This window comes from Canis lupus, chromosome 5 (assembly GCF_048164855.1).
Source record: "Canis lupus baileyi chromosome 5, mCanLup2.hap1, whole genome shotgun sequence".
NCBI lineage: Eukaryota > Metazoa > Chordata > Mammalia > Carnivora > Canidae > Canis > Canis lupus.
Window position 1 is genome coordinate 48,516,135 of NC_132842.1, and position 18,899 is coordinate 48,535,033.

An 18,899-nucleotide genomic window follows, 5' to 3' on the forward strand; every position below is an offset into this window, starting at 1 on the left:
AGGCAAATCTCAATGGCCTCTGTGCCCAAGGATAGGGCAGCCCAGCTTGACCGCAGCTGGCTGAAGCACTGGCATCCCTGGCAGGCAAGCTGGTTGCTGGAGTTCCTTGTCTGAGGGCGGCAGGGGCACGGGGGCCCCAGGGCATCCCCTGGTCATGTTGCCCGTGAGCAGCACCGTGAGGGTGTCCTCAAGGCAGTCCATTTCCTGATCCCATCCCCTTCCGCTTGACGGAAGCCTCCAAACACGAACAGGGCCCGGTGCCACCCCACCTCTCACTCTGTGGCTGATCTGATTTTTTTCTTTCACGTGGGCTCTTTCCAGTTAGTGGGCAATCATATCCGATTCCAGGGGCCCAGTGCTTACTTTACTTTTCTGATCTCAAGATGAACAAGAAGTCGCCCTTCTTCAGTCCGATGCATCTCGGTGAGCTCTCTCAACTTACTCTCTTCGAGGAAAAGAAGTCTCTGGAAAAATCTTGCATGTGTTGTAAGTTTACACACATGTAATAAAAGGCATATACGTATACGGACGCAGCATCCCCTCTCTCAGGAAGACTAGACTCCATGCACATTTGCATGCACCTGGAACACTTTCCCACACTGAGGATTCATTAGGATTAAGGAGTATAAGTCTTTTGACTAGGGTTGGGGGACGTAAATGTGGGAAAAGGGATGAGGAAGGGAACTTAATCATTTGAAAGTATCATTAATTCTTATTCTTTCCCTGGGTCTGTTGCCTTCAGTCTATGCAACATTGGGAGTCTCTATGTCTCAGTTTTCCTTGTGTGCAAAACTGGGATCATAATATGGCCAAGCCTGGAGAGGTGCCGGGGACCACAGGTTACTATTTTTTCAGTGCTTTGATCACTGTTTGGCACATAGTAAGTGCTCTTTTTGCACCCCATCCTTATTCATATACTAACCAAAAATAAGGAGTGGGAGGGGTTGGGCCACTGGAAGCAGAATAAGTCATGTCAACACCACCATCACACATTATTGAGATTCGGGTGTGAATGGGGCCAGTTGACACCCCACCTTCCCATGCCGCCTTCCCCTGCGTGGTGTCTCTTTCTCCCCAGCCTCAGTATCTTTCCTTGATCTACCTTAAACTGCAGATAACTTATCACATTACTGTCCTGGGGGAATTCGTATTTTAATGAGATTCAGAACCTTACTTGAAAAGGTGTCATTTTGGGGATCCCTGGGTGGCGCAGCGGTTTGGCGCCTGCCTTTGGCCCGGGGCGCGATCCTGGAGACCCGGGATCGAATCCCACGTCAGGCTCCCGGTGCATGGAGCCTGCTTCTCCCTCTGCCTGTGTCTCTGCCTCTCTCTCTCTCTCTCTCTCTGTGACTATCATAAATAAAAAAAAAAAAAGAAAAGAAAGAAAAGGTGTCATTTTGGTGGAATTTCAGAAGGTGGGGGGTGGAGGAGTGTCTCTAAGACCCCTCAGATCACACCCCAGATGCAGCTGCCTGCCGGTGAAGCTGACCCTGGCAGGAAGTCACCTGCACTTTTCACTAATCGAGGTCCTGCCCTCCAGAATCTTGCAATGGAAAAGAGAACTTTGATCCGGGGTGATAATAAAACAAGTTAGTAATCAAAGCCCAGGGATGAGGATTGAGTAACTGCTCTGTCCCAGGTGTTGGCATGGACGCGCGGGGCACACCGAGGTGGAGCAAGACTCGTCTGGCTTCCAGAACGTCACAGTTTTTTATTGGAAGGGACAAAATACATCCGATGGTGATAAGGAAAATGTGTGTGAGCGAAAGGGAAGGAGGCGCGTGTTGACAGAAGACAGCCCGAGGAGTTTCGGAAACAGGGACGTTGCTCAAGAACTTGAAAGCGTTGGAGGTCTTTCGAAAGGGTTCGGTTGTGCACCGCCTGGAGCTAAGGTAGGAGCTGGAAGGGACTGCACGGGCCCTGCAAGCTTCGACCCAGGGAACTTCGCTGAGGAAAAATGAGAGGCTGAGGGGCCATGACTCATTCTCATCTCCTTGACATCATCTTCAGGTTTGCACTTAAATTATCCCTTCCACATCAGACACCCCCAAGTCTTGGGTGGTCTGCTGCTCCATTTCCTGCCAAGTCCCAGCAACTTTATTCTGGGCGGAGGTACTGGGGGTACTGGATCTCCTTTCAAAAGGAGAAGGGAAATTGAAACCAGAAAGGCTTTGTGACAGCCTTTAAGAGATTCTTTTTTTTTTTTTCTCCAGCACAGGTTTCTCAAGGTTGGTATCTCTAGCTTAGACTGTTTTTTGTTTGTTTGTTTGTTTGTCTACTTGGTTGGTTGGTTGGTTCGGTTTGGTTTGGTGAGAGTTAACCATTCAAAATGGAAGGCCTTTTATAATTCGATCTAGTTATGTGAACACAGCCCATTGATGTTAACAAATAGAGACCAGATGCAAATAACCCACTGGAGCATAACATGGAATAACTAGCAGGAGCTAAAGCAAACTCTTTCTCTCCCTCACCACCCTATTACCTCATAAGAATTCCTTCCATTTGGAAAATGAGCATGAGGAGAATTAAAAAAAAACAAAACAACAACAACAAAAAAAACAGGACCGTTAAGATGTTTCAAATGGCCTTAAAAATGACAGCAGTAGTGGAGATTCTCGGATCACACAAGATTGCCACACAAATGACAGACGTACTTGGAGAGTTATGTGGAATCAGGCATGTGTCCCTAAGAAGGGGTAGGTGCCTCCATCTCATGAAGGATAAATTAATTACAGTGGGAAAGCAGATTGCAAACGGAGGTCACCGAGTCAGTGACTCATACCCAGGTGCACACAAGAAGACTTGGTTCCCTGCAGACCGTTGAACAGGGCCTCACTGAATATGATGAAATTTCATGCCATTCCCTGTGGCACGGGGCGTTTCAAATGTCCTGGATAGACAGCCTAGAGGTTTGTTGGGTGAGGCCAAATGCAGGGACTTCTAGAATGGTAATGGTGCTGCCATTTTCTCTGGCAAAGAAAGTTTTAGTTGAGTAAAAGGCGTTTGGTAATATAAACAAACTCACTGCGAGTCACCAAACCCCTCAGCTGGCTACCATTGCTGCGGCTTTTCTCAGAATGCCACTGGCTTTATAAGTGGCCTATTTGATCAAGAGGCCCAAGGCTCCACCAGTGTGGTGGCTCAGATCTCCTACTTTTAGAATAACTCTTAATTTTCAAAGTTTTGTTTGGTTTTTCATCTTTTGTGGGGTTTTTTTGTGGATGGGGGGAGGTCATCTCCAGAACTCTGAGCCCTTCCTAAGTGACCGAGAATAAGATGAAAAGTTTGAGGGTGCGGGGGTGGAGATAGCAATCCTTTGTGAGGAAAACCAGAATCCAGAAAAGCATTTGGGTGAAATCTTCCTGATTTAGCTCTGGGACAGAGCTAGCCAGCAGACAGGAAATCCCCAGAAGATAGTCAGTAAATGTCAGTGGAATGACTGTTCACCAAAACCCTCAAGCTCCTCCTGTGAGATCCTCCAGGGCTGCACTGTGGTCCAGAGAAATTCTTCCTGCAGTCAACCCTCCATCTCTTCTCCAGCTCCTTTCTCTCTCTCTGGCTCAGAGGAGAAATAGGAAAGGTGCTGATGTAGCTCTTCTTAGACCTTTATTAAATTTGTACATGTTAAACCTACCCTCCATGTTCCATTCTGCAGACTAAATAACCCCAAGTTTGTAAGCTTTTCTTTCAAAGAGGTAATTTCACAAACATTTCCATGTGCCAGTCTTAAGGATCACGAATGTTTAGAAATAACTTACATGTTACCATACAGACGGAGGCACACCGGAAGGAATAATGCGCTTGATTCACCGAGGTGCTGCTTCCTGTCGAAATCCCTGCGTCCTGGGCAGTGGGCCGCAGTGCTGGGGGCTTCCGTCTTCTCTCTCTGGAGCCTGGAAGGAGGTGATAGCCGATGAGCTAGACTAATAAGATGCAGCCTCACACTGATGAAATGTCCATTTTCTTGGGGGAAATGGCTGACAGGAGCAGGATAAAGCTGTCAGGAAGCTTGTAGCAATTTCCCAAATCTACCACCACCAGGAGCTTTATTTGTGTGCTTAGAGCTATTATTAGCAAAACAATGGCTGGAAAATGTACTGGGGAGAAAATTAAGAAATGACAGACCTGTTTTAAAAAAGAAAGACGAAAGTTTCTTTTGTTAAATTTTGTTAATTTTTTTTTATTGTTTTTGTTTTTGTTGTTGTTTTTTGCAGCAGGAAGTTTCACGTAGCGAAACACATCATCCTGGCCTGGTGCCTGCTTAGGGCAAGGGAAAGGGCAGCTCGGTTATGTTATCTGTGTGCAGGCTCCCATCTCAGCAGGAGCTCAGGGGGGATGTGACGTTGGGAGGGGGGGTGACAAAGGGGAATTTAGCCGCCCAATACCGAGTGTGCCTTAGAATCCTAAAGCCACCTGTCAACCTTGGTGTAGGTGCTGATGGGGTGGAGGTCAACGGAGACAACTGTTGTTTTTAAAGGGTAACAGAGGGGTCTATGGCTAGGGTTGTGCTTGTCCAACACCGGAGCCACTACCCACACGCGGCTCCCGGGCGCTTGCAGTGTGGCTGGTCTGAGATGTGCCTGAATGTAAGACACAGGCTAAAGCTCAAAGAGTTTATATAAGAAGGACGATTCTCTAGGGACCCCTGGGTGGCTCAGTGGTTTGGCGCCTCCCTTGGGCCCAGGGTGTGCACCTGCAGTCCCGGGATCGAGTCCCACGTTGGGCTCCCTGCAGGGAGCCTGCTTCTCCCTCTGCCTGTGTCTCTGTCTCTCTCTGTCTGTGTGTCTCTCATGAATAAATAAACAAAATCTTAAAAAAAAAAAAAAGAGAGAGACGAATCTCGAAACATCATTAATCGTTCTTCAGTTGACTACATGTCGAAATGATATTTTGGATGGATCCAGGCAAATAAGATACTATTTTACTTAAATGATATATTTGTTATATTAATTATTTTATTTTATGTAATATAACTACGTTTTATTATATTTATATTACATTTTATTTACATAAGATCAGTTTAAATATGCTTCTTTAAATAATAATAAAATACATTTATTTAAATAATAATAAACTATATTATTACAATGAATGCTTCAACATAGATGGACCTTGAGAACATTATGCTAAGTGAAAGAAGCCAGATGCAAAAAACCACCCATGGGATAATTCCACTTATATGACGTGGCCAACAGGCAAATCCATAGAGACAAAAGGTACCTGAGTAGTTGCTTAGGGCTGGAGGGGACGGGGTGGTGGGAAATGGAAAGTGAGTGCTAATGGGTATGGGCTTTTTTATGGAGGGATGAAAATGTTCTAAAATTGATTGTGGCAATGTTGCCCAGCTCAGTGAATACACTCAGTTGTACATTTTATTTTTTTATTATCTTTTATTTTTTACTTATTTTAAACTTTCAAATTCAGTTATATATTTTATTTTTTTCTTAAAAATGTTTTATATTTTTAAATAAGCTCTACACCCAACGTAGGGCTTGAACTCATGACTCTGAGATCAAGCATTGCATACCCCACCAACTGAGCCAGCCCTGAGGTGCCCTCAGTTACTCATTTTAAATGTCTCAATTGTACTGTTTGTGAATTATATGTCAATAAAGCCACTTAAAATAAATTAAAAATTTTGGATGCAGGAGCGCCTGGGTGGCTCAGTGGTTGAGTGTCTGCCTTTGGCTCAGGTCATGATCCCAGGAATCCTTGGATGAATCCCACATCGGGTTCCCTGCAGGGAGCCTGCTTCTCCCTCTGCCTGTGTCTCTGCCCTTCTCTCTGTGTCTCTCATGAATAAATAAATAAAATCTTAAAAAAATTTTTTTTGGATGCAAAAAAACTAATTTTGCCTGTTTATTTTAGACTTTTAACAGTGTGGCTCCTAGGAAATTTAAAATCATTTAAGTGGTTAGCATCATATTCTGTTAAACCCTCTGGGCTAAGGAAACCAAGACTGAAGAGACTGGGGGAACCCAGGGCTAGTGCTGCCCAAAGTCCTAACCACAGGGGGGGTGACCAGCCAGAAACGTTCACCCTTGGTGCAGGGCGACAATGAACGAGGGGTGAGGGGGAACCTGACCTGGAAGGTTCGGGGGTGTTGAGGATAAGAACTCCAGGGCCCGGTCAGGCGTCTGTACCAAGTGCCAGCACGTGGGACCGAGGAGCAGACCAGGATTTCCGGTCCCTAGACAAACAGGGGGGCTATCTTTAATCACCCCTGGGGAGATACCTACCAACCTAGCCATGGCAAAAGCGGTGTTCTCTTTCCCAGGTGGCGGCCCCAGCTGCTGCGCTCTGTTCTGCAGACTCTGGGGCTGATGGGGGCCCAGGCTGGACTCACCTGTAGCACAGTTGCATACCTGGAGCCTGGCCTTGGTGAGATGCAGACGCAGACAGCAGCCCTGCCCCTATCCTGGAGGATGGAAGCTTCTTCAAGGAGGACTGGCCAAGGGAGTTTGGTCTGTTTACAAAGGGCCATAAACAAACCTGGTGTTAGAGGTTTTGCTGATTGCAGCATAAAGGGAAGCCTTGGGTGCCTGGTGTCCTCTCTAACTGAGGCTTCCTTCCGATCCAGTTACCCTCCCACTCCCCAAAAAGCATAAGAGTGCGTCAGAGGACACAGCCTGGTGGACGTCGGATAAGGAAGCTACACTTAGGGCCTCCCCAGAGAAAGGATCCCATGACTCATTTCTGGAGACCAGAGAGATAATGGGGCTGAGGGACACACTGGGGTGAATCAGCCAGAGGAGTTGTAGCCCCAAAGGCCTAGTTCTGGAGGAGAGGTCAGTAGCCTAGAAAGGGGAGAAAACATCAAATGCACTGTACGCAGCGCAAAGTGAGTATTTGGCCGAAATATGTCCTGACATTTTGCCACCACTGCCGTAGACTTCATTTTCCTCAAGACTGAGAGAAAGTTTCCGTGGACAGCGTGGTGGCAAGCAAAGGAAATGGGGTAGGCACAGATCATGGACCTCGGGGCACGGTCTGGGCAGAGTAAGATCTGCTCTCTTGCCCTGATGAAGTAACAGCAGAAAGTTAAACGTGTTCCACGAAGGCAGAGGAGCCACGGACTCCTGTGTGACTGCAAAGCCCTCGAGGGGCAAGGATTAGAAATCATTTAGTCTCAGGTCCACCGTGGGGCCCGGGGTGTGGCGAGGCCTCCAGGAATATCTGTAGCATGGACGGACAAATGGAGGGCGGTGGGAGGGAGAGGACACAGTAGATGATCAATTAACATTTGTATTATGTGACGGGGTCTTGGGTGGTGGGTGATGACAAGGAATGGCTTGAGAAAGATTTCATTTGTGCGACAGGGAAATACATTGTGAAGGTGTTAAATTAAAACTAATACGATAGCATATTGCTTATTTGGTTTTGTCATCTTTCTAGCTGTTTTTTGAGCAGGCCTTGGACAATGTTGAATATGAGTGAGGGCGGCAGGGGGAAAAGATGCCTAGAATTACAGCTCGTGGGCCTCTCTCCGTCTGTATCCTGTAAAATGCAAGCCACTTAGGAGGGGACAGATGACTTAATGATGATGTTGTCAGGGCCCTCAGAATAAATATTGCCTTTTCCATTCCCACTGCTGGTTCTACACAGGGCTGCTGACATATTGTCAAAAGGTTGAGATCTCCTCGTTCTTATATTCTGAGTCAGGCAGCACAAGATGGTGCAAAACTTGCTCAAAAAGCATTTGTATCACTCGTCCCTGTCCCTTCAAGCTGAGGCAATCCTTTCTGACCAAGGATCCTGTTCTGTAAGTGGGTTGGCTTCTTGCATTTGGCAGTTAGACATCTACATTTTGGGTTAAGGTAAAGGTCAGAATACAGGGGCACCTGGCTAGCTCAGTCTGAAGAGCATCTGACTCTTGATCTCAGGGTTATGAGTTCAAGCCCCACATCAGGTACAGAGATTACTTAAAGAAAACTTTAGGGGGAAAAAGTTAGATTACAGAAAGAGTTTCTTTCTTTCTTTCTTTTTTTTTTTTAAGATTTATTTATTTACTTCAGGGAGAGAGAGAGAGAGAGAGAGAGAGAGAGAATGCTCAAATGGAAAGAGGGAGAGAGGAAGCCAGTTCCCCTGCTGAGCACAGAGCTCCTGACACAGGGCTCGATCCCACAGCCCTGAGATCATAACTTGAACTGAAACCAAGAGTCTGACTCTCAACTGACTGAACCACCCAGGCCCCCCCAGAAAGAATTTCTATCTCCAGATAATTATATCATGGGGTTCAAAAGGTTCATCTGGAATATTAGAGGGCAGTGAACTTCAAGGAAGGTAAAACCATGTGTTGTTTTCAGAATGAGCTTAGATCTCTAAGAATGCCGTGAAACTGTCTCATGTGGGTCCGTGGCATGCTAGTAATCGAGGTGGACGTGACCATGGCAGAGTGAGCTAAGAAAGCTGGATTCTTTTAAGGAAATCGCTTTCTGTGATGTCACGGTGGGGATGCTGTAGGCACAGCTGGGTGGGAGCCCTTGGCACCAGGACTCCCTGTAATGGGTCCAAATCTCTGGTGCCCATGCCCTCCTGCTTGAGTCGCTTCTGCTCATGAACCTGTACTATGACTCACAGGCAGCCGCAGCAGCTGAGAGGAAATGATGTGGCAACTGTGTCCAGAGATGATGGCTAGACGTTGAAAATAAAAAAGAAAAAATCCATGAAAAAATATGCCGTCATATTTTACAAAGGCTCTGCAAGATTTAAGAAGCATGTTTAGCATCCCAAGTATTTTCCCTTTTGTGTCTTGAGACACTAGCTCTGAGAGTGATTTTTTGTTTATTTAACATTTAATCAAAAGAGATTTGGACCCCACCAGCTTTTGAACAACAGCTTCAGTAGCACTGCCTCTTTGCATTTAGTGCGAGGAGAGAAACTTCAACCATACGGAGAATTTGATGTCTGTAATATGCACTAAAAGATCAGCTGGTCTAACTTTACAGGGCTAATAAAAGGGAAGAATTTTCCCGTGCTCAGGTCTTTTATGAATTATAAATAACCATTCACTTTGGAAGATAGCACATCATAAAATTTTTTTCACAAATATGCACAAATCCATTTTAAGATCCAAGAAAAAAAGATGTTCAGAAGTCTCAGATGTACTCAGTTTTGATTTCGTGGGGAAACATGTTCTTTTACCATATGGATGCTTTTAAGGGGGCCTTCAGCTGGGGCTCAGTAATGGTACCCCAGTGGCTAAATAAGGGATTTCTTTCCTTCTAACATTATTTCTCTGTTATTAAAGGTGGAAAAACCTTCCACAAATAGCATACTATTAGACTGCTTTAGGGGGTGTCCTGGGAATCAAGGTTATGTGTCTGCTCCAGAAATACTGTCTGTAATTATCATTCCTCAGTGGTTCTGAGGATGCAGTCCGGGTGTTTTCATTAATTTCTTGATTCTACAAGTCTGGAGTGTGTGCTTGCTCTTGATATTCAATATTTTACAGTAGGAGTTTTTTGTGGCTTTTTTAGGGTCACAGGTCTCTCCCCCTCCCTTCCTCTCATAATAACCATTTCCTGGCTTCTTTTGTTTGCTAAAATAAAAAGGTACGAAAAACAAGATTTGAAAAGGAAGAAAATTCAGATGTGAGATTCTTTCAAACCCAAGCCTTGATCTTCCCTATTTATAATTTAATATGAATATTAAGAGACAGAGCATTCAGCTCTCACAAACAACTGAAGAGAATCTGCAGGTCAGACTAGCACCCGATTTCCCACCCCGCCCCCAGCACTGTATTATGATTGTTTCCAAATACAAAGTTGAAAGAATTTTACAGTGAACACCCGTATGCCTACCATCTAATTGTAGATTCTAACCATCAATATTTAACAGCTCTTGTTTTGTCACACATCTATATATACTTTCTCGATTAATCCATCGTACCTGAGTCATGCCTTGAAAAGTAAATTGTAGGCATCAACCAGTTTCCACTTAAAAACTTCAGTATTTCCTTTTTTAATTCTGATGTGAAGTTTTTATACAATGAAACATAAAATCTTAAGTGTACATTTTCTGAGATTGGACAAATGTATGCCTGCATACCCAAACTTCTATAAAGATGTAGAACATTACTATTTTTCCAGAAAGTTTCCTCGTGCCACTTCCTGTCGATCCTCACCCCTACTGCGCTTCCCAGAGGCAACCACTGTTTCGAACTTTGTGACTACAGATGAGTTTTGCCTATTCTAGAAGTTCATGTAAGTGGAATCAAATAAAATGAGTGTTTTAAGGTAAGACTTCTTTCACTTGGCTACTGTTTTTGAGAGTTAGTCATGTTACCGTGTGACACTAGTTCGTTCATCCCATTGTATTGCTGAGTAGTATTCCATTAGATGTCTATACCACAGTTGGTGTGGCAATTCACCTGTTCATGGATACCTGGGCTGTGCTCAGGTTTTGGCTATTGATCCTAAAACTGTTAGGAGCATTTTTATACAAGTCTTTTATTTTTTTAAAGATTTTATTTATTTATTCATGACAGACACAGGGAGAGAGGCAGAGACACAGGCAGGGGGAAAAGCAGGCTCCCCATGGGAAGCCCGATGTGGGACTCGATCCCAGGATCCCGGGATCACGACCTGAGCTGAAGGCTGATGCTCAAGCACTGAACCACCCAGGTGCCCCATATACAAGTTCTTTTAACAGCTTGTGTTTCCATTTTCCTTGGGAAAAGACACATTTATATTGATTGCTAAATCACAGGATAGATGTGTGTTTAGTTTTAGAGACTGCCATTCCTCTTTCCGAAGCGGATGCACCAGTTTATATTCCCACCAACAACGCATGAGAGTTCCAGTTGCTTCTTGTATTTGCTGATGTTTAATGTTGTCAGTCTGTTTATTTTAAGCCACTTCAGTGAGCGTGTAGTAATGTCTCTTTGTGGTTTTAATTTGTGTTTTAAGGACATTAAACACATTGTCATGTGTTATTTGCCATTCATACCTTCTTGTATGAAACGTCTGTTGAGATCTATTGTTCATTCAAAAGTTTGTCTTTATTGTGAAGTGGGAGTTCTTTAGACATTCTGGACCAATGTCCTCTGTTAAGTTTATGTTTCACAAATATTTTCTTCCAGTCCATAGCTTGCCTATTCATTTTCTTAACGGTCTCTATTGATGGGAAGTTTTAAATTTTGACAAACGTTGATTTATCAGTTTTTTTCTTTTACAGTTATCATGACCTAAACAAAGCACACTGAGGGGAATCCCTGGGTGGCTCAGCGGTTCAGCGCCTGCCTTTGGCCCAGGATGTGATCCTGGAGACCCGGGATTGAGTCCTACTTTGGGCTCCCTGCGTGGAGCCTGCTTCTCCCTCTGCCTGTGTCTCTGACCCTCTCTCTCTCTCTCTATGTCTATCATGAATAAATAAAGTCTTTAAAAAAAAAAAGCACACTGATTTTACTAAATTATGTACCCAAAATCTATTGTGGGCTCAAAAAAAAAAAAAAAAAAAAAAGAATCAAGGCTTCCTAGCTTTAATTGTAAGGGATGTTTTTGAAAAAAAAATCTATTTACATGCATATTGGGCACAACTGAAGAAAACCTAGTGATCTGTAAATAGGCTCTTAGAGAGCATTCCAGAGAATGAAGCAAATTCTAGATCTTCCTTGTAACTTTGCATTATAATAACGGGACTTCTGTGGGTTTTTTAGTTTGTTTTGTTTTTAAGATTTTTTTAATTTAAAAATAATCTCTCCACTCAGCATGGGGCTTGAATTCGCAACCCCAACAGTCATCTGCTCTACCCCCTGAGCCAGCCAGGTGCCCCAAGACTTCTGTTTTATTGGTGGAAAGAGTCACCACCTGGTCAGGGTCATGTTTTGGTATCAAGTCAGTCCTTTGGCCTATAATCATCATAAAGTTTTTTAAATAGATTAATCATATGTTATAAACAGTCTGACTGCGGCATGAATGATGAAGTCTTCCCCAGATAGGCTTTAAGGCAGTGAACTGAAAGAGAGGAATCTAAAGAGACCCAGGTGTCGGTCAGGGCATGGAGCAAAATTAAGAGCAGATTGGAAAGGGGAATGGCTCGCGATGGGAAAAGCAGACCTTGGAAAAGTAGAGACCAGCTGAAGGGACGTAGTGATTCTTTCAACCTGTTCTTAGGCTTCATACTGGAACTTTTCCAGAGATTGTACCCCAGACTCTTTGCCAACTGCTGTGTTGTCACCGAAGTTGCTTGCTCCCTTTGTTTCTTGTTGGGACCTAAGGGACACTCAATACAGACATGACATTTTGAAAACTAAACTCACGTCTTTTTCGCCCTATATTCATTGTTGTTCTGCCCTACTTTCTCTCAGACACCTTCTTGAGGGTGCAGACTGAATGTGGCCTTTCAAACTCTCATGCAAACTCCCTTGCGTATCTCTTGCTCTCTGATCCCACTTTTTCCTGTGATCATTAATGTTCTGAAACTGCTCATTTCATTGTGGGTTACCCCGGGCCTTCTGTGTCTTCTGTCCTCTATTGAAATGCTTTCCTTCTTTATTAGCGGCCGATTCAGGGAAGAAAAGGGCTCCGACTTCAGTGCATGATCTCTGCTGGTTGACTGCAGGTTGAAACAGGCAGTCAGATTTTTGTTTTTCATTGATCCAGTAGGTTTTCATAACCAGCTATTTTGGTAACTGACTGTACGGCTCTCATTGAAAGTTATCTTGAAATAGGCACTAGGGAGAGAGAGAACACCAATTTGCAAAGCTCTGGGCAGTTCTAACCCCGGAGAATACTCACCAATGACTATGTGGGTGTGCCTGCCAGGCCGGGAGAGGATGAGTTTCCTAACCCACCAGTCCTCATCCAATTGCTTGAGTGTGAAGATTAGATGTGGGTGGTAAGATTTCCTGGCCTCCTGGAATTGTTCCTGAAGAGAGCAGATAAGGTCAGGATGAGAGAAGACTAGGTTCTGAGTTAGAAAAATCAAGTAGGATTTCAGGGTCTCTGAAATAAAGACATGTCCTAAGTAATGCATACACAAACATGATTGAAGTAATCAGAAGGGAGAAATGAATGGGGTTAAAGTCACAGGGCCACATGATAAATTATGCCTGGCGATGCAAGTGGGTTAAATCACTTCCTAAGACGTTGCCAACAGCGCAAATATCTGCATTTAGCAACACATGCAACCGAAAAGTGAACTGAAAATATTCTCCAAGTTTCTTCCCCCTTGGAATAGTGATTCCTGCTATTTTACTGTCTCCCCCGAGGCTCTCGGGGATCTTGGGTAAAGTGGGCTAGGTCGGTCTCCCTGGCCGGCAGTGTGGGTAGACTTAAGTGGGTACTCCAATGTGAAGCTGTACTTTCTGTGCAATTCTTAACAGTTTTATTGCCAACCCTCCTCAAGACCATTTTTCTGCTCATGCATATTCTTCTTTATACCAGTGGGAGTGGGAGGTAAAATTGTCCAAAACTCAGTCTTAGAATCTTTTTCTTTTTTTCTTCTTTCTTTCTTTCTTTCTTTCTTTCTTTCTTTCTTTCTTTCTTTCTTTCTTTCTTTCTTTCTTTCTTTCTTTTTCTTTCTTCTTTATTTCTTTCTTTTCTTTTTCTTTCTTTTTTTTCTCATCCTGAGCTACTTCAAAATGTATATAAAGTAAAATGCAGAACTCCAAAACCCTGTTTCAGCCTGAAATGAAGCTCAGTTGGCTTGGCTGGGCTGTGGGCTCCTTCACCAGCAGAAGAGCCTGCACCGGCTAAGAGATGTGGACGCTGCAGGGATGGGACCCATGGGAAACGAACACTGATTCTTTCCTCCTCTTTCTTTCTTCCTTCCTTCTCCCCCTCCTCCCTTTCTCTCTCTCTCCTGCCTTTCCCCTCTTCCTTTCTCTCTTCTTGGATGGCAGCTCCATCTTCCAAGGAATAGGTCTGAGAGCAAAGGGAGAGGCCCAGTAGGGAAGAAGAAGACTACAGAAACTTTTCTTGTGACTGCGTCCAAACTGCCAATAAAAACACTAAAGTTTGGAGATCATGTTGATAACTGGGCGGGAAATCAGGACGGTACAGAAGCTTAACTTATTTTCTAGGCAAGATAATTCTGTTTGCTTTTGATCCGTTACCTGAGTTCCGCAGGAACACCTGGCCCACTGGCAGCTGTGTGTTCTAAAGGGAGGGTGCAGCCGTCAAGTACACTCTCATTTCCCTGAGTACCACAGGGTTTATCTGAATCCCAGAATATCTCTGATCTTCTAAGATCCAAATTTCCCTTCAAGCCGATGTTTGTCTTTCATTTGGCTCCTAATTAGCATTCAGGTTTCAGCCCAAGAGTGAGCCGGGAGAGGCAGAAGGTCTCCCTTGGTGGTGACCCTTGCTGTCATCCTCCTACAGTGAACTCATAGGGACTGTTCTGTGATTTTCAGCTTCGCTCTGTGCTGCGAGGTCTGTGAATGTTTAGTTGACAATACGTGTGCGCCTCTCTCATTTCCTGTTTTTAAGGGCTGCACTTAATTTATTTGAAAGGGTGGAATATTTCAAATTACAATTCAGCAGTTTTGCTAAGGAAGGCTGTAAAACACAATGAGCAAGGAGTTTTACTTCCTCCTTACAATTGCTACTCCCCTGTTTTGAAATCTTGATTTCCTCCAATCTGGGAATGACTTTAACTTAGGCGTTAGCACTTTGAACGGCAACCAAGCCATGGCTGGAGCTGTAGAGGGGCAAGGGATTCCTGCACACTATAATTCCATTTTTCCAGACGCCTTATTAGTACCCGGAATGTGTCTGCCTATGCTTGATATTGTTCTATCATGCTGAGTCCCCCTCCCCCAGGCACAGCCTTTGGATTGGCCACAGAATCCGGCCGCTCAGCCAATCGAGCGAATCCTTTCTCCTGCAACCCTAGCAACACCTGACAATGGTCATTGACAAATGTTAAGAGAAAAATCCCTGACAAGTCCAACCAGCCATGAAAGTGGTTGCTGTCGAGGGCAAACTGGCTAGTCCTGCCCACAGAGCACTTTGTGTGGCCGGAGGACTTCGTGGTTTGCGCCAGACCTGTAAAAACAGAACCTGTTTGTGGACGCCTACCTCAATCTGCGGCCACTTAGGGGAGGCCGCGTCGTTGGCCAAAGCCATCGGTGGAGCTGGGATCCGGGGTGTGTGTGCGTGTGTGTGCGTGTGTGCATGTGTGCATGTGTGCGTGCTGCAGGGGCGGGGAGAGGGTGGAGGTGAAGGTGGTGGTGTGTCATCTTCTCCCACACCAGGCCAACCTCCGTATCCACCAGAATATTTTCAGCGGTTGGAGAAAGAATCCACAGAAAACTGGCTCCAGGGTCACGCTTCTGTCTGTGCTGGTAATTTGTTCCTTAGGGCAGGGCAAGAGGAGCATTTTCTGAGGGCGGCAAGACACCTGGCTGCGTCCCCAGTGGCACAGTTCCAAGCCTTCTGGCTACCCATCTTTCACCTCCCAGCCAGGCTCTGAACCCTGTTGGGGTGCAGTTGGCCCTTCTGGCTCACCGGAGGGCACACTGGGACACTCCTCTCAGGAGGCCGCTGGACCTAAATGAGCTCTCACTGCTCTCTGGGAGGCTCCAAGACCGGGGGGATCTGTAGGCAGACCTGGCAAAGGCTGGAGTGGAGGAGGGGGCAGGGAATGGAGAACAAGAAAGGGGACCTGCCAAGAACATGCACAGACAATTCATACGCAAACGCATGTTCCCACAAAGACATAATAGCTGTGTGTATATGATACCCGCCTGAAGTCCCCTTACGCGATCATTCCAGTTAGTCTAGCCACCTTGGAGGCATATTTCAAACCCTGGTTGAGTAATCCATTGTGTGGTGATTAGCTGTTAATGAAGCTGAAAATACCTAAATCATCCAACAAGTAATCTGAATTAATTTTTTCTTTTCTTTTTTTTTTTGGTTACACTGCTAGACAGTGTCAAGTCAAAGACCTGGGGATATATACAGACATCTGCACACACACACAGATAGAACACACACACACACACACACACACACACACACACACACAGTCATACACATAGCTAGGCCTAGGTAAGAGGGACAGAGGTGGAACAAGGCAGGGAAAAGAAGGGAAGGGAACTTCAGGGACAGACACGAATTGAAGAATGTGAAACTTAAGATGTTCATTCATTGCTCCCCACCCACACCCCAGAGCCCCTCTCTTTATGAGCACCACCCCGAGTGCCTGTCCTGAATTTAATTTTCCCTGGGGGTTGAGGGAGGGGTTGGCAGTCGGTTTTAGTTCCTTGGGATTATAAATTGATAATGGCTGTCAGCCTTAGCCTTCCAGGGGGTATTGATACTTTTCAAAGGGGGCTCATTAAGGTCCAAAAGAACCAAATCTCTAAGAGGTGAATTGTAAATTGAGAGAAATATCTTCAGTCTGGAGACAGAGCCTTACTCAAACACATTTTTAAGGGAGATGCTTCTGGATATTCCTCAGGCAAAATTACAGGCAAGGAAAAGTAGTTGGAGTGGGGTAGGTAAGGTGGGGAATTGCAGGGGTGAGCCATCCATCAGGTGCCGCAGGCTGGACTTCCATGCAGCAAGGAAGCAGGAGTTGGTGTTAGAATCTTCCATGCTGGGATCCCTGGGTGGCTCAGTGGTTGAGCATCTGCCTTTGGCCCAGGGCGAGATCCTGGAGACCTGGGATCTAGTCCCACATCGGGCTCCCTGCGTGGAGCCTGCTTCTCCCTCTGCCTGTGTCTCTGCCTCTCTCTGTGTGTCTCTCATGAATAAATAAATAAAGTCTTTAAAAAAAAAAAAAAGAATCTTCCATGCCTGTCCTCCAGGGAACTTGGAACCTTTGTGGTGACATAAGATATGGAAAAATTACAATGAGGGTTATTATAGAATGTATTAAACACCAAGCTTTATATAGCCATAGACGTGCACGTGGTTCTCAGTTTCTGAAAGAAATGAAGCCATTCTGAGAGGAGGTAAAATTGTGGACTTTGGCAAACAAACAATTTTCTTCCTTTCCCAGATTTTTCAAGTTTTGTTATTACTGGTCAAGTTTTCTGTCGGTATGAGCAACTATCAACTACCAAGATTATGGAACAACAGTAATAAAGAGCAACATCACGTGCTTATTTGCTGCTCTGGAAGTTAAGAAATTAAAAAATATAAGTATCATTTACTCATGAAACAGAGAAAGAAAAAAATAAAATTGACCCTGCATATAGTAATATTCCTTGTAACCCAACATGCCAATGTGCCAGAAAGAGCCAGAGCCTTATACAATATCTGAAGCTTTCTGAAGGTATGTGGAAGGAGGAGGTAAAGGTTCTTTCTCACTTAGACTGGACAGTTCATGCTCCACAGTTTGAACTTGCCTTAAGGATAAACCAAGAGCCTGCACCTGGAACAGGGCATGTTTATCTTTAAAACATGGCACAAAAATAAGCATTTGTTGGTGACACAGAAACACTGCCTCCAAATCAACATTCTCTCAACTCACAGATACTATCAAAGGAGAAAAACTCCAGAACCCCAAGAGAAACCCGTCCCCCTCCTCTTAATCTCCACGAGATCATTGTTTCCTATTTCCATGGTAACCAGAAGACTCAAAATTGCCAAAACTTGAGAGACACTTCAGACGAAAGCCAGAAAAAAAAAAAAATTAACAAGAGACAAATGTTGCAGACAGCATGTATGACAGTGTGCAAGTTTTTGAAATTTGGGAAGATTTTATTTCTTTGCTCGGAATAATACAAGGGTGTCCAGAAAGTAGCAGTGTAGTTTCTTGCCGTGCTGCTACATGTTCATTGGTTCATTGAGTAGATTTTATTCTTTTCTTGAAAGGAAAGGAGAGACCTGGGGGCCTTGACAGCAATTAAGTGAAGGTAAGCTGTGAGGAATTGGTCTCCTGGCAAGCCTTCATGTTAACCATGATGAGGAGGCCTCGTTCCCTTCCTCCACGGAGTGAACCCATATTTATGGGGCACCTCTTATTTTCTAGGTAATCTATTCTACACACAACTAAGTGAAAGGCTTGCAACGGTGATGAGGGCTCCTAGGAGAAGTGCGGGTGACTAGTAGTGTGGAAGAAGCAGAGCTGACCCGCCAGAGCGCCAGGCCCTCCTAAGGAAGTGTGATTAAGCTGAGTAGGAGGAAACTGGGCAGTGGTTGCCGGGCCTGGGGAGGGAGAGCATTCCAGGCAGTGGGAACTCTTGGGCAGAGGCCCTCCGAAGGAAGTGAGCCTTGAGTGTTCAAGGAACTGAAAGCAGGCCTGAGCAGCCTGTGTTGGCAGAACCCGAGAGTGAGAGGAATGGACTTGGGTCAAGGCCAGTTGGAGACGTGAACAGGAGCCAGGTCATTCCCCGGCGCTGAGCCTTGTGTCTTGCAGGGTGGGTTTGTTAAGGGTTTAGGCGACTCTCCTCATCCTAGGGTGAAGGCCAGCTGTGACAGGAATGCACGACAGGCCCTTCTCTTGTGTGATCTGGGAAAGGCAGCTTCTGGTTCATCAGAAATCCGTCAGAATGCTGCCACCAATTCCAGCTGTGAGACACCAAGTTTCAAAGGATTATGATTTTATGAAATACTTTAAAATTGAAATCATATTCAAGATAGATTATTTAATGTATGAAGATTCAGCAGGCACCTTAGAGCCATCATCATGAATTTCACTTATCACTGTATATTAACCCCTAGAAGCCAGAGTTTGACCATCTGATAACTTCCCCTGTTTCTGCGAACCACTTGGAATCTGGGAAGTTTGCAAGAAGCCAAAAAACAAAGAAGTGACAAATTTTAAATATCTATCTTAATCAGAGGGGAGGTCCTCATTAAGGGTTTAGTTGAGTTTCATTTTACACGCAATTTTTTTTTTTAAAAGATTTTATTTATTTATTTATGAGAGACAGAGAGAGAGGGAGAGGGAGAGAGAGGGAGAGAGAGGCAGAGACATAGGCAGAGGGAGAAGGAGGCTCC

General features: G+C 44.8%; 2 long non-coding RNA genes across 3 annotated transcripts; both read left to right on the forward strand.

The window, feature by feature from the left end:
* The first annotated feature begins 1,696 nt into the window (after window positions 1–1,696).
* LOC140633677 (uncharacterized) lies at window positions 1,697–11,372 on the forward strand. 2 transcript variants are annotated; one of them, XR_012031259.1, is made up of 3 exons: window positions 1,697–2,010; window positions 10,092–10,205; window positions 11,179–11,372. It is a non-coding gene; the product is annotated as an uncharacterized lncRNA (long non-coding RNA). The 2 variants fall into 2 exon arrangements; XR_012031258.1 differs by having other exon boundaries at window positions 1,699–2,010; window positions 10,092–10,238.
* Window positions 11,373–14,665: 3,293 nt separating this feature from the next.
* LOC140633678 (uncharacterized) lies at window positions 14,666–17,696 on the forward strand. The gene is made up of 2 exons (XR_012031260.1): window positions 14,666–15,094; window positions 16,954–17,696. It is a non-coding gene; the product is annotated as an uncharacterized lncRNA (long non-coding RNA).
* The last annotated feature ends 1,203 nt before the right edge of the window (window positions 17,697–18,899 follow it).